Source organism: Arvicanthis niloticus, chromosome X (assembly GCF_011762505.2).
Source record: "Arvicanthis niloticus isolate mArvNil1 chromosome X, mArvNil1.pat.X, whole genome shotgun sequence".
Classification (NCBI taxonomy): Eukaryota; Metazoa; Chordata; class Mammalia; order Rodentia; family Muridae; genus Arvicanthis; species Arvicanthis niloticus.
This window is the reverse complement of record NC_047679.1, coordinates 52,075,229-52,090,162: the sequence shown is the minus strand read 5'-3', so window position 1 is coordinate 52,090,162 and position 14,934 is coordinate 52,075,229. Positions and strand designations below refer to the sequence as shown.

Below are 14,934 nucleotides of genomic sequence, written 5' to 3'. Positions count from 1 at the left end.
AACAAGTTTATTATACAGATTCCATTTTATAGCTGTTTTAAAATAGATATTAGCAATTCGGATCTTGTTAACATTTCCACTATTATGATTATTTACTGCTTTTGCAAACAAGATGCTTAAGCTTGACTAAAAGCCAGGAATGCCCTTGAGAAAATGACCAGTTGTGGAAATTATCTGTTAGCTTCTGTTAGCTTGAAGAGATGTTGGCTTAATCAATGCATTCTCCTACTAACACCTGTAATCATGCATAGGTTCATAGTTAAGCTAATTAGATGCATAAAAACCTAGCACATTCATTTTTTTATGTGATCTCTCTTTTTACATTGACAATGATGTTACTCCCAAGCCTGGAGGTTGAAGCCTACTCTTTGTGTGTGATGGATCAGGGGGAAGCAAAAGGAAGTCCTCTGAATGCAGTAGAGAAAAAAATACCCACAACCTTGTACAGCTTGAGTCCTTACAGATACGCAGAGAGCCCTATCCCCTCTTTCAGAGTAAGAATTACTGAAAGGAAGATGTGGTCCACTCAAAAACTGTGTTTTGATAGTACTTTGTTTTGTTATATTGCTCCCAATACAAGCCCACATATAGCAGGCCTTTGATAAACACATATGAACTCACTTAATAAGCATACAGACCATAGAGATGCATGTGGAAAAGGAGACAACATAGAAATAGTCCGAAATACATTCACAGTTAATCTGCACATTTTGGAATAGGGATAAAACAAGATAGAAGAAAATGGTCATTTAAAGGTCTATTACTTCTTTATTATTTATTCTGTTTCACAATATGGCTGAAATTTTAGGGTTCTATATCATAATAATTATACATTTATCATATTTGATTTGTTTACAAGCTTAGTAATAATCATGAGTGAAGTACAAATGAAAGAATTACTATATTCCCCCTTTTGATAACAAAAATAAGGGTCATTATGATGAAAATGGTTCTGCCTTTCAGCATTATGTTAAACAGTTGTAGGGACATTGTATGTCCTTGTCTTTTTTTTTTTTTTTAGGTCATAAGTATGATATCAACTATTGACTTATATATGACCTTTAGCTTGTGCTATAGGAACTTTTGTGTAGTTTATTAAGGGTATTTATCATGAAATGAAGTTTGCCAAATGCTTTTTCAGTTTTTCCTGAAATGATCATACGAATTTTTGGCTACATTCTGTTGACATGATGAGTTTATTTATTTATTTATTTATTTATTTATTTATATGAACTGTCCTTGAATCCCAGTAGTAAATCCTTTTTGATCATAATGTATAATTTCTAATACAATGTAGAATCAAGCTTTACAGTATTTGTTACAGGGGTTCTGTCATCTATGTTCTAGAGGCCTATTGACCTAACTGGTATTACATCCTTGGTTTGCTCTAAGACTGTGACTCTAATAAATGAGAAAAAATTTAAAATGCTGTTTGGTTACATCAAGCCCACTCCTCTACACAAGGTTTGAATGACCTTGATAACATACTTGCAAAATGTCCCCCCCTCACTTTCTTGAATTAAGACTCAGTTTGTAATATCTCTGAACCCTGTTAAAAGATATCTTCTTCCAGGAAACTTACTGTCTCTTTGTAGTACTGATTCATCAGTGACAGTGACACAAAATCTGATCAGTTAAGGATAGTAAAAGCTTTCTAATAAAAATTTAAATAAGATTTTTAGTTTTAAAGGTACGAAATTGGGCATAGTAGGTGGAGATGGAACAAGCCACAACAAGTAGGTGGTAAATCCAGCATAACATTTGAGAATTGCACACAATGGAAATATATGCTAAATGGTTATAGTCTAGAGAAATAGCATTCTGAAGGTGTTAGATATCTTTCTGTATTACTCATTTATAGTCAGCTTCTGTATTTCCAGTTGACAGAGAAATTTGTAAGTGGGATCTGGGCCTGTTCCAATTTGGTGTTAGAAGGTCACATAATTTTATGTTGTAGTCTACGTAGCTGAAAAATTAGCACAGATAATACAAATAACTATCTAGCTCCTGCTCATCAGAGACTAAACATTAAACTCTACTCTTTGAAACTGTTTATTTTCAATAGCAAAAGTCTATCAACAATCCATTATCAGGTTCTTACAAAAAGTCATTGTGAAATGATTGGAAAAATATAAACAGTCTTTCTCATGTTAAAACATATATGGATACACTGTAGAACTGCAAAGAGAGCATGCATTTCAGTGCTTTATAATACTCAGAAGGGTTATAAAATTGGCAAGATGTATCTGCATGTATCTTGGCTCTGAAATTATTGACTGGCCTATATTCTGCCTTTTATTCCTGGTCTTGTTTCTTTTTTATCATAAATATTGAATATGATTCCATGTCTCAGCAGTGACTGAGACAGTAAGAAGACTGTTTTTCCATAACTACCCTATTTCTATTCTTTTCTGTCGGACCTACAAGTTTTCCACCCATTACGACTTTTCATCAATGTCTAAGTAAGCTTTTTTCCACTTAAAAAAAGCACACACAGACACCATTTTGGGTAAACAAATAAGTTAGGTGACTTAACCACTATTAGTGTCATTGTGTTATATAAATGTAGAAATTGTTGACCTATTATCTTCATCAATCTACAGTGAAGGCTGAAGAATACAATTTATCATACTTTGTACAGAGAGCTTTAATATGGAATTTACAAGGCAAAATAAATTATCAATGTATGTAAGAGAAAAGTCTGAATCAAATGGAAAGATGTATGATGGTCTTCAAGGTGAAGATACAATGATTTAAAGATCTGTTCTCTTCTAGTAATGTAGAGAAATGTAAAAAAAAAATCTAAACAAAATCTTTTCAAAATAGTCTCAAAATATATCTCAAAGAATAAACTAATGTGTGTGATAATGCTGAAAAGAAGAATAATAAGATATTCTCTAGAAGGCATTTAGATTATTTTTTAAAGATATGACAGTTATAATACCTTGATAGCTTCAGCAGAGGTTAGTTTGTAAAAGAAATAAGAAAAGCCCAAAACATATATGCTCTATATAATGCATCATCCCAACTTTGTGAATTAAATATAAATTATTTGCTATATGATTCCAAAATGAGTGGTTAATGGTTTTACATGCTAATATAAAATCTGAAACCCATTTATAAGGAAAAATATATTTGTCTTTCTGAGACTGACACAATTCACTTAATATAATTAATCCTAGTCCTGCAAATGACAAAACTTACAACTCTTTATGTTCAAAAATATTGCATTGTATATATGACATGTTTTTTTTATCTACTCTTTTGTTCTTGGATACCAAGGTTAATTCCATAACTTAACTTAGTGTGAATGGGGCTACAGTAAATATGGGTATGCATATTTGTGACATATTGTTTGGAATTTTTTGGGTACCCATGAAGGGGTAGTATAGCCTGGTGATATAATAGATCTGTTTTTAGTTTTCTACGCAAACTCCATTATTGGTCTAATTTATATTTTAGCCTACATTGTACAAGGATTCACTTTTGTATACATTTCTGACAGCACATGTTTTTATTTTCTTAACAACTGACATCCTCACTAGGGTGAATTGAAATCTCAGTATAGCTTTAACTTGCACTTCTCTGATGGCTAGTAAAGGAGAAACTTTTTTTCCTCTGCTAAAGACATCTTTGGGTAGAACACAGGATTTTAATTTTTAAATTACTTTTATTATTATTATTTTTACAGTCCAGGCATTACCCTCCTTCCGGTCTACCCTCTCACAGTTTCTCATCCCATTCCTCCTCCCATATGTCTGAAAGAATGCTCCCACCCCACCCCCACCCATGCCTCCCCACTTCCTGGGTCCTCAAGTCTCTACAGGGTTAGGCTCTTCTCTCACTGCAACTTGGAATCCATCTCAAGGGGAGGCTCCAAGAACTGACACTATTATTGATGCTATGGTGTGCTTACAGACAGGAGCCTAGCATGTCTGTCCTCTGAGAGGACCAAGAAACAGCTGACCCAGACAGACACAGATACTTAAACCCAATCAATAGCGTGGAGTTGAAAATCTATGTGGTTAAAATAGGGAAAGGCTTGAAGAAGCTGAGGAGGAGGGCGACCCCATAGGAAGACCAGAGTCTCAACTAACCTGGACCTCTGAGATCTCTCAAACAGAATCACCAACTAGCAAGCATATATGAGATGGATGGTCTGAGGCCCTGGGCACATATACAGCAGAGGAGAAAACTTTAAATCAACTGATCATTTGTATTTCATCTTTTGAGAATTGTGGCTATTTCACTAGTCCATTGATCATTTGAACTATTGAATTTCTTTTAGTTCATTTTTTAGTTTTCTGTATATTTGACAAAAGATTAAAAACAGTACAATAGGAAAATAGAAATCATAATGAGCAGGAAAATATAAGAAGAAATGAAAATAACTATGAAGTATATGAAAATTGGTCAAATTCCCTAAAATAATAGAAAGAAAATTAAATACCATTTTACATGCTAGACTGATTGTCAAATTAAATATTAAGTATTGGTGAAGGGATTTATTTGTTAGTTATTCTAAATAAGTAAGAATATACATAAATTTTTACTAAAAATCTAACTTCTAGGAATAATGAGCTATGTATAAATAAGTTCAATGTAGCATTATTTAAACAGGAGAACTGAGATATTTAAGTGTCTACTATTAGGAGGTTAATTAAATCAATCCATATTCATAAAACAGGAACACCACACAGTTATTAATGATGATCTCAATTGCTTCAATATAACTTGGAAGTGTGCTTTTAGACATACTGGGTTGTTAAATCAACAAAAATGACAGTAATGAATAGTATATTTGTCTAGTTTCCATTTTAATATGTAAATACCCAGAGCTCATCAACTCATGTTTTTATTTTCCCTAAAATCTTGAGAAATAACATTTATGGGACATGATGTGATATTTTGATATATGTATGAAGCACAGAACAATTAAATCATGGAAGTTAACATCTATTTCATTACCCTTTTTGTGCTAAGCATATTACAAATCTGTACTTTTAGAACTTTCAAGTATGAAAATGTAGAATTGTGAATTCTTGTCACCATGATGTGCATTAGGTCACTGAAGTTTGTATTTCTTGTCCAAATGACATTATATGCTCCTTAGTTGGATGACCACTTCATCTATGAGTCTCACCTCTTCTTAGCATGTTTTGTAACAGATACAATGAAACCATAACCTACAACCTTTCATGCCATCACTCAATTGAACACTTTTTGAAAATTCTCAAATTCCTGTTGAGTCCCAGTTAGGTGTTTCTACCTGTTTATTGCTCTTGAGTTTGTAGGATACTGTAGACAGGTTTAGGCACACAGACTGAGCTGTAGCAAAAGGCAGGACTAATATTAAGAAGGACAAATAGGTTTAGATTATTTTACTCCCTCATATTTCAGTCTGACCTCTTTGTAATTTTCTCTCTAAAGTTTTGTCAAAGACCACTTCTGAAAATATCTTTACCAATCCTATATCTCATAGAGTGCTAATAACCAATATATACAAAGAACTCAAGAAATTACATTCCAGACAACCAAATAACCCTATTAAAAATGTGGTACAGAGCTAAACAAAGACTTCTCAACTGAGGAAACTCAAATGGCAGAGAAGCACCTAAAGAAATGTTCAGCATCCTTAGTCATCAGGGAAATGCAAATCAAAACAACACTGAGATTCTACCACACACCAGTCAGAATGGCTAAGATCAAAAACTCAGGTGATAGTGGATGCTGGCGAGGATGTGGAGAAAGAGGAACACTCCTCCATTGTTGGTGGGATTGCAAGCTGGTACAACCACTCTGGAAATCAGTCTGGCAGTTCCTCAGAAAACTGGACATAGCATTGCTTGAGGACCCAGCTATATCACCACTGGGCATATACCCAGAAGACGCTCCAACATATAACAAGGACATATGCTCCACTATGTTCATAGCAGCCTTATTTATAATAGCCAGAAGCTGGAAAGAACCCAGATGTCCTTCAACAGAGGAATGGATACAGAAAATGTGGTACATTTACACAATGAAATATTACTCAGCTATTAAAAATAATGAATTCGAGAAATTCTTAGGTAAATGGATGGAACTAGAAAATATCATCCTGAGTGAGGTAACCCAATCACAAAAGAACACACATGGTATTCACTCACTGATAATTGGATATTTGCCCCAAAGTTTGCAATATCCAAGAATCAACTCACAGACCACATGAAGCTCATGAACAAGGAAGATAAAAGTGTGTGTGCTTTGGTCATTCTTAGAATGTGTAACAAAATACTCATGGGAGCAAATATGGAGGCAAAGTGTGGGACAGAAACTGAAGGAGGGACCATCCAGAGACTGTTCCACCAGGGTATTTATCCCATGTGCAGTCACCAAAGGTAGATACTGATGTGGATGCCAGGAAGTACATGCTGACAGGATCCTGGTATAGCTGTCTCCTTAGAGGTCTTCCAGAGCCTGAAATATACAGAGGTGGATGCTTACAGCTAACCAATGAGCTGATTATGGGGTCCCCAAAGAAGAAGTGAGAGATAAGACTGAAGGAACTGAAAGGGTTTGTGGCCCCATGGGGAGAGCAACAATACCAACCAATCAGAGCTCCCAGGGGCTAAACCACCAGCCTGGGAGCACATAGGGAGTGTGACCCATGGCCCCAGCTGTATTTATAGGGGAAGATGACATTGCCAGGCATAGGTGGGTGAGGAAGTCCTTGGTCCAGTGAAGGATGGATGTCCCAGAGTGGGGGAAATCATGGGTGGGGAGGTGGGAGTGAGAGGGTGGGTGGGGGCATATTCTCATAGAAGCAGGAGGAAGTGGGATGGGATATGGGGTTTCTGGGTAAGGAGGGAAATGGGAAAAGGGGATTACATCTGTAATGTAAATAAAATATCCAATAAAAAAGAAAAAAAAAAGAGCACTTCTGGATTTTTGTTTATATTATTAGGATCACTGCCTGAACAGAATCAATGATGCTTTAAGAACATGTTACCATCTTTACATGCTTTACCCAATTGATATGTTTCTGGATATCAATGTACTGATCACATGTGTTTCAACTGAGTTCTCTTTTAAAGTAAAAAGTTATGTACATATATTTTGACTAGGCACATTTTTTTACACATGTATGACACATACACAGATAATCACTACAATATTGCTATAACAGTACAAGATTAACAACAGCATAAATTCCCATCAATACAAGAATAGGTAAATTATTATGTAATAGTGCATTCATTAAAACCAATTTTATATGCAAAAATATGGAACAGTCTCCAAGATCTCCTTTAATTTTGTAAATACACACACATGAAACTGCAGTCTTACCAATAAGTAAGAATGTATGAGAACTTTGGCATGAGGCAAGGATGTCTAGGTCATGGCTTATGTCTTGTGGCTCATTGTGAGGGCTTGGCAAAGACAATACTGTTTGAGATTCAGTTTCATCACATGAAACTCCAGGCTGGGAATGATGAATCTATTAGTCACCTGATAAATTAATATTCATCCCAGATAGTAAAATGCTGTCAGGCACACATGGTAAGTGCTATTAGTTGTCTTTGATATTTGTTACCTGGGCAAAAAAGCAGGATGTGCTTGAAGCACAGATTTAGGAGGCAGAAGGCTGGGCTTGAAAATCCCAGAAATTCCACCTACTAGTATCAAATATTGTAATGGGGGCTAACAGCAGATCTTTTCTGATTCAGTGACTCCCTTTAAAAATGAGCTGTATAAATGCACTTCTGAAAATCTGTGACATTTAAAAAATATGTGTGAAGTATCTAGAAAATGTTAATTAACTGATAAGTCATAAGCAAAGTGAAAATTCTCTTAGAATAATAAGGAACCCCAGAGAGGCTGAATAATTCCAGAAAGCTGAGCTCTTTTATTGTACATCACTCAGGTGTGCATTTAATGTTGTTTATTTACCAAATGATTCAAATCAAATTATTCAGACTTTTTCTTATATTATTTAAACATATAAAATCAACTGAGATGGAATTTGAAAACTGAAATTTAATACACAGCTTAGACTCACATCTTCTTTGTACTTTGATTCTGGAGTGCTTTTCTGATTTGATTGGTGAAAAAAATTCTAAAGCTACTAACCAAGATGATTATAGTGTACCATCTCACTTATAAAACACTTATATGCTTCTTGAGAAGATTGAAACGGGAGAGAAAGAGGACAGCGAGCAGAGTGAGGGTGGGGGAGAAGAAAAAAGAGGCAAAGAAGAGAAAAAGGAGGATAAGAATGACAAGAAAGAAAGGGCAGGAAAGAGGAGAAGTCAGTCAAGAAAAAGAAAATAAAGACAAGAGGAAGAGAAGGAAAGAGGAGAGGATTCAAAAAGAGAAGCCTAGGCTTAGCCCTATTAAGGTACTGTTAATCTGCATCATAGCATCAAGATAAACTAAAAGATATTAGCTACATTATGAGTCACTGGGATTTTCATTGAGTATGTACACTAAAGATTGGGAGAGGGGCATGGGAGCTTGCATCCCATATATATTTTATAGTTCTTTTTTCTCCATGCTTCCTTTCATGTTTTTCCCAAGGATTATTTTGAATAATGTCCCCCTAGGAAGCTATATCATGATGAACATTAAGAATCCAAAATTTATTTCTGCTTCTAGGAAAGCTTCACAAATCCTGCAGAGAAGAATCAGTGGAAAGTGCAGAAAGAAAGAGGACTGAATATAATACACTCAGTAAGAAGTGAAGTATGGTAGCTTGACAGGTTTATGTTCAAGTCTTTCTTCTGTCTTATTAGGTACAACTTGGTACAAACTACTTGATTTCTTTAGATGTGCATTTAGCCTTCTATGAAGTGGAGAGAACACATATATCTGTTGCAAAATTTAAATGCTATACTGCTTGCAAAGCAATAAGCATTCAGTAAATATTTAATGAGATAAGCAAATATGGAGATGTAGATGAGCAAATTTTGATAGGACTGAATAAAAGGTTTTTAAAAACTGAGCAAAATGGTAGCAATTGTTACACAATGCATCAGAAGATAGACAGGATAATAATCTGCAAAACAAACTTCTAACAACTAACAAATGTTAAACTCCTGAGATCAAGAATTTCGTAGAAGTTTCATTTCACAGAAAGCGTATTCTTAATAAAAACAGACTTTTTTCTAAGTAAACAAAGCACTGGAAGGCGTTTCAGCCAGAGAGCATGATGTGTTTGAAAAGGAATGGAAGCTAGAAAGAGCCAAGATTGACACATAAAACAGGTTATGAAATTATGATATGTTAGTCATACAAACCTCCAAAATATTCAATTAGCTTTGATCAAGCATAGTGACAGTTTTTTCTTAGTATCATTTTCCTCTTAAAAATTAAAATTATCTAGGATGTATAGTATTATTATGAAGCAAAGCCTGGTATCAAATTCATGATTCCTCTTCTTTGGTTCCTAAATCCTGAGATTAAAGGTAGAAAAAAATTCTTCTTAAAACTACCATAAGAGATACCAACAGGTTTGATTTTATTTTGGTTTTCCAGTCTCTGTTTTGGTTTGCATTGAATGATTACTATCTGTTAGAATTATTGGAAGAATGGACCAACAGATGTGACTATAATACTGTTATTTGAAAATGTGTGAGATAGTGTTGGTATGTTGGATATTTCTCTAGTCTTTTCTGTCCTTGCATGAGAGATTGCATCCATTATCTAAATTATCTAAATCCATTTAGATTATCTATTAGTATGAAAATAATTTATTATTCTTTCATATATTTGAGTTCATTAAAGGAGTTTCATGCAAAGAATTAGATGTTCTCTATATCACAGTAGGCTAGCTATTATCTATAAAAATCTACATTAGATTTCAAATTAAATAGAAAAATAAGCATCAACATTTCCAACACATGAAAATGATTAATGAAATAGAAGTACTTAGTAGTTTGGTTTGATACATGCATATAGTCACATTCTACTCCATAAAGATATATGACTATACTTTTGTCTTAACAAAACTAAATAAAAATTTTTATATTATTATTGATAAATCATCCCCAAATGTTGTTATCAACTGAACTGTGAAAAAATAGGTACATACAAAATGAGAAATCTTCCAAGACTAGCATATTAAAACTTCTATATACTAGGTTGGGTATTAGGTTACACTTCTGATTGAGCATTACCAAACTTATAAAAACTTTAATTAACATTTTTAAAAAAAATTGTATAAAAGCAAAAAGGAAAAGGGGGCATGGGATAGGGGTTTTCTGGGGAGGGGAAATGGGGAAAGGGGGTGGCATCTGAAATGTAAATAAAATATACAATAATAATAATAAATAAATAAATTTTCCTTTAAAAACTTCTATATTATATAATATAATATTAATATAATATAATATAATATGATATAGAGTGTGTAAGTCACTCCCTTGCATTGTGATTTCAAAATCAATAGAACTCAAATGTACATCAGGTTACTTGAGTAACGTGATGGGGAAAAATCCTCTAAAACCAAATCTCTCTACCAAATCATACTATGACCATCTTGAGTAACAGCAGCTGACAAACAATGTTTATTTCATCTCAACATTGTCACTGTCCCAAAAGTATCTAGGTATCTAAGGAATTTTGTATTCTGGAGAAAATTTATAACAATGGGGTACTAGACATTTTCTTGGAAAACAAAAAGGTCATCTTTGGCTCTAAATCATCAATAATTTTTTTAATAATCCAGAGAAAAGAGGCTTTTGACATTCCAGTTGAAAATGCTAACTCACAAATATCAGGAATGGAAAATTACTTTCAACTAAAGACATCAGCAGTGTTTTTGTGACTTAGGCTCTGCTATATTAAGTTTGCCCCTCTCTGTCCTGTAAGCATCTATAAATGTGTGAATTTATCCAAATATATGGCAACATGAAATAATTAATCAAGAAATTATTATAAAGATACAAATTACTTAAACTGACTAAAAACAAATTTAAAACATCAAAATTGACCTTTAACGAGTACAGCATCCCAGGACCATTTGCATTTGTTTTTACTAGAGAATTCTATGAAATGTTTAAAGATCTAATATTAATCTTTCACAAACAGCTTATGAAAACAATAATAATAACTTTCCAATTCATTTCATAATAATAATGTTAATTAACAATCCAAGACAAAGATAGTACCAGGAGTGAACTATAGACTAATTCTTATGATCACAGGGTAATACCTGAACAAAATATTAGCAAGCTAAATCTGAAATCATACAGAAAGACTATCCTAAAACTGGGTAAGGCCTATCAGAACTTATTTAAGTGTCACATCTTGTAGAAGCATACTTAGATGAAGATGGCAACTTGATATAACTCTAGGTTAGGCCCACAGACAAGTGGGAAGTTTCACATCTGCAAGAAGTTCTGCTGGTTGCTAGGGATCCAGGACAGAGGTTTGATCTGATTTTGAGTAAGTCTCACAGATGTGAAGAGGTCCACAACTCACCAGGAATTGTGTAGGCCTAGGTTGGAGACCCTATACAGCAGGGCAATATCTGATCATCAAAGGAAGATTCGAGATAGGGCTTCCTTCCTAAATACCAAGCAGACCCACAAAGCAAAGGACACTTCAATTATATTAGGACTTAATCATGCAGTGAACATAACAGTGAAAAAAGGTGGCCAGAATTGAAAAATTAAAACAAAACATATAAAAGAATGGAAGATCCAATTCTAGATGCATAAATTCCATCACAGAAACAGTATCTCTATCTATCTATCTATCTATCTATCTATCTATCTATCTATCTATCTATCTAAAATGAGACAGTCAAGGGTGATGGTACATGTCTTTAATCCTAAGACCCAGGAAGCAGAGGCAGGCAGATCTCTGAGTTCAAGGCTAATCTGGTCTATGAAGCAAGTTCTAGGACAGCCAGTGTTATTTGGAGAGAAATTTCATCTCAAAAAACTAAAAGGAAAAAAAATCAAGACAGCATGTTTCCTTTATAAGTCAACAATCCCACAACAAAGACAGCTAATAAAAATGATTTGGAAGAATTATCAGACAAAGAATTCAAATGAATGATTATAACTCTGTTCAAACAATTCAAATACTCCAATAGAACAAACACAAGTATATGAAAAAAACAAGTATATGAGAAAAGAATAAAAAATTAGCACTGAATTTAATGAAATAAAAATAAAAACAATATGAAGAATCAAGGAAATGAAGACTATTCTCTTTGAAAGAGTGACAATTTTTAGACAAATTACCCAAAAGAGAAAGAACACAAACAGATAAAATTAGAGATAAAAAGGAGAGATAAAAATGAGAAAATTCAGTGAATCATAGAGCTGGGAGATCTAAAAGATATGAATTAATTTCTAGATGTATGCTACCAAAGTTAAATCAAGATGAGGTAAATAATTTAAACAGATCCAGAATAGTAAACAAGGTAGAAGTAGTTATTAAAAAATTCCCAACTATAATAACCTCAGGACTGATGGAGTCATCACAGAATTCTAACTAAAACCAGAATTTCTGAACTTATGCCATAAAATAGAAAACAAACAAACAAACAAACCTTTATATGATGGCAGCATTTCCTGATCCTGAAATTAAACAAAGACTTAATACGAAAAGATAGTAATAAGATGTTCTGGTTAGTTTTTTTTCCAACTTGATATTGGCTAGAATTATCTGGGAAGAGAAAACTCAACTGAGAAAATGCCTCCTTTGGATGGACTGTAGGCATTTTATTGACTAATGATTGATGGGGGAGAGATCCTCTGGAAGTGGTGCCTCTCCTATTCAGGTAGTCCTTGGTACTATAAGAAAGCAAGCTGAGTGAATCATGAGAAGAAAGCCAGTAATCATGATTCCTTTGTGGCCTTGGTTCCTTTTTAAATTTCCATTCATAAAAGACTGTAAACTGTAAGGTAAAATAAACTCTCTCATCTCTAAATTTTTTTTGGCCATGGTTTGTTGCTCTTGGAACAGGAAGTATGTAACTTAATTTTTAATTCATCATAACCCACAGTTAAGAGACTTAAATGTTTTAGAGAAATTTTGGATTTTTTAGAGAGACTGATTCTTAGAGTTTCTCTAAAAATTTTTAGACTTTGGATAGTTTAATGAGATTGAAATTTTAAAGACTATGAGACTTTTAAAGTTCTATTTCAGTTTTTTAATGTGATACTGATGTTTATATGAGATGGCAGTGATAACAAAGAGAGAAAATGGTATGGTTTGAAAGTAATGTGTTTTTGTGTCAAGTTGACAAGGTGTAAATTATCCTTGTTATTATTTTTTGTCAACTTGACACAAACTAGAGTTAGCTAGGAAGAGGAATCTCAGGTGAGAGAATGCCTCCATCAGACTGCCTGTAGGCAAGACTTCAGTGCATTTTCTTGTTTGATGATGCATATGGGAGTTCTCAGCTCACTGTTTGATACCCTTGGACTGCTGGTCCAAGAGAGCTATAAGAAAGAAGGCTGAGCAAGCTATGAGGACTAAGCAGCATTCTTTTATGGTCTCTGTTTCAGCTTCTGCTTCCAGGTTTCTTTCTTGAGTTCCTTTGCTGACTTCCCTTCACAATATACTGTAAATGCTAAGGTAAAATAAACTCTCTCCTCTCTAAATTTCTTTTGGTCATGGTGGTTAATCACTGGACTAGAAAACCTAACTAGAGCATGGGTCAATCTCCCTATGAGCATAGACAAACCTGTCAATGTATGACTTCCCAATAAAATTCTAGATTACATAAAAAGATCATTTATAACTAAGTCAAATTTTATCCCAGAGATGTAGGGATGGTTCACATATGTAAAACAATGATTGTAACCAATCATATAAATAGCCTGAATGATAGAAGACTTAAAATGTCTTTGACAAAATCTAATATCTCTTAATAATAAAATCAAAGGTTTGTAAAATCTATGGACACAGAGACATACCAACATAATAAAGGTGATAGACAATAAACCTACAGCTGATACCATGCAAAGTAGAAACCAAGTCGAAGGATTTTCACCAAAATAGAACAATGTCTACCTTTTCTACTCCTAATCAGTACAGTGCTTGTAGACTTAACTAGAACAATAAGACAAAAGAAGAAGAAAAAGGAGATATAACAGGAAAGAAAAATGTCCAAATATCTTTATATGGAGATGATATGATTCTTCTCAGAAAAGAGCTAAGGGACTTCATGAGAAATCTCCTAAAGTTGAAAATTGCATTAATTAAAATATTAGAACCCCAAATTAACATTTAAAAATCAGTAGTTTCCCTATATACCAATGATTAATGTACCAAGAAAAAAATCAGAGAAACCATCCTATGCAAAATAGCCTTGAAAAACCTTGGAATTAATCTAATGAAAGTTGTGAAAGATTTTTACAATGAAAATCTTAAGTCACTGAAGAAGGAAATTGAAGAAGACAGAAAAAGATGAAAAACTCACAGATACATGGAATTAACATTGTCAAAATATCCATCTTACTCAAAGCAATGTATCACTTCAAATACTAAGGCAAGTCTTTACAGAAATTGTGAAAAGAATCTTAAAATGAATATAGAAGCACAAACTAGTTAATGGTGATACTGATAGGACAGCAGGATGTTTTTAAGCAAGAGAATGAATTAGGACCCCTACCATCATGATATGTAAACATTAAGAAAATGAATCACAGTACCAAATTTAATGGTTAAAAGTATATGATTCTTCAAGGAAACCAGAGAGATATTCATGTGAACTCTTATTAGGTAATAATTTTAGATATGACAACAAAACACTCCCAAACAAGAGGACAAACAGGATACATTTGAATTTATAAAAATTAAAGAACTTTTTGATGGGCCATCAAAAAGCAAAAGATACCTTACAGAGTAGAAAAATTTGCAAATCTAATATCTGATAGAAGATTTTGTCATTAAGTAAGAAAACATACATACTACACAAAAACAAAACCCTAG

The 14,934-nt window shown here is 33.6% G+C and overlaps 1 protein-coding gene across 1 annotated transcript in view; it reads right to left on the bottom strand.

Moving 5' to 3' along the window:
* The window catches only part of Ar (androgen receptor), a 160,897-nt gene that overhangs the window by 30,698 nt on the left and 115,265 nt on the right, over positions 1-14,934 (bottom strand). The gene's annotated exons all lie outside the window — the stretch shown is intronic.